This window comes from Bos mutus, unplaced genomic scaffold (assembly GCF_027580195.1).
Source record: "Bos mutus isolate GX-2022 unplaced genomic scaffold, NWIPB_WYAK_1.1 CTG1174, whole genome shotgun sequence".
Lineage (NCBI taxonomy): Eukaryota > Metazoa > Chordata > Mammalia > Artiodactyla > Bovidae > Bos > Bos mutus.
In genome coordinates this window covers 14,463-15,944 of record NW_027218637.1, presented here as the reverse complement: position 1 = coordinate 15,944, position 1,482 = coordinate 14,463, and the positions used below count along the sequence as shown (strand labels likewise).

The following is a 1,482-nucleotide window of genomic DNA, read 5'->3' as shown; positions in this document are numbered from 1 at the left end:
AATACGAGAGCCAAGTGGAGCAGGGAGGTGACAGCATTGCATCTGCATTTCCAAAAGGTCATCTTGCTCCACGTCACTAATGATTGAGAGGCTCAACTCCAAACTCCAAGGAGGGACCACTTCACATGAGTCCGACTGGGCCTCACTGCGATGTCTGTCAATAACCGATGCTGAGAAGATGTGGAGCAAAGGGAACTCTCCTCCACGGTGAGTAGGAATGGGCGGGGTAGAGCCGGTATGGAAAAGAATATGGAGGTTCCCAAGGAACTAAAAGTGGAAGTAGCCTACGGTCCAGCAGTCCGACTCCCAGGCATAGATCCACCCACGGTATATGAACAAGATAGATGCCCCGCTTGGGCACATCTATCTGTGCGCAAGGCTACGCACACGCGCATGCGCGATCGCCTCGAGGCAGGGGTGGGGGGGGCCGGGCTCTGGCTGAGTCGGTGCAAGCCCGGGATTGCCTGAGGCAAGCCAAAGGAGCCCCAGGTGGAGAAGGGACTGCCGGTCGCCGGGTGTCCTGGAAGCCGAATGCGAATGCGGAGGGGCTCGCGGGCTGCCCGGAGGCAACCCAGGTCTGCAGCGGGAGTCGGGCCCCGCCACCTGCCCCCGCGCCCGGGAGGGGCTGGGGCTGCGGGGGGGAATCCAAGAATCGGGACGCGCGGGGGGGCTAAAGGACCTCTTCTGGTAGGCAAAAGCCTCGAGCACCCGGGATTCCCAGGTGGTCTCCCATCCAAGATCCTAACCAGGCCCGACCCTGCTTAGCTTCCGAGATCAGACGAGATCGGGCGCCTTCAGGCTGATACGCCAGAGACGGTGGCGGTTGGCCTCGGGCGCCTAAGAGCCTTGCGCCGCCCCCTTCGCTTCTGCCCTGCAGGTCGGGCCAACGGGCCGCACTCTCGCCGCCGGGGCATGCTGTACTTGAGCCGCACGACCCGCGACCGACTCCAGCCTGCTGACGCCGCCCGCCGCCCCAGAACACCGCCAACACCAGACCAGCAGCGCCTGGCCGGGCCCGGGGCCCGAGGGGCTGCCAGGACCCCCATTGACCGGGAGGGCGCGCGCATGCGCGCGCGCGCGCCTGGGGGGCTGGGCTGAGGGGTGCGGAGGTCTCGGCGCCCCCCACCCGCGCCCACTCCAGACCCGCCGCGCCGCTGAGCGGGCCTCCCCGATCCCATTCGCTGCTCAGGCCCGCGCGCCCCGGAGGTGTCGGCCCGGGCGCCCGCCGCCTCAACCCCGCGCCCAGGGGCCTCTGAACCTCCCCGCGGGCCTAGACGCAGCGAAACTTGAGCGCCTAACTTGCCCGGCACCTGTCCGTGCCCAAACCCACCAGAAGCCAGGAGGCGCGGGTCGACCGAACGCCAGCCCCCCTCCCTTCGCACTACCGAGGCCCCCTTGCCCCCACGCCAAGCCCCTCGACCTTCCTGAGAGAGCAGACGAGCCACAGGCAGGCACACAGACAGACACACAGACACTGCACGC

At 67.0% G+C, this 1,482-nt stretch overlaps 1 pseudogene; it reads right to left on the bottom strand.

The window, feature by feature from the left end:
• Positions 1–696: 696 nt before the first annotated feature.
• Positions 697–815, bottom strand: LOC138986760 (5S ribosomal RNA; annotated as a pseudogene).
• Between the last annotated feature and the right edge of the window lie 667 nt (positions 816–1,482).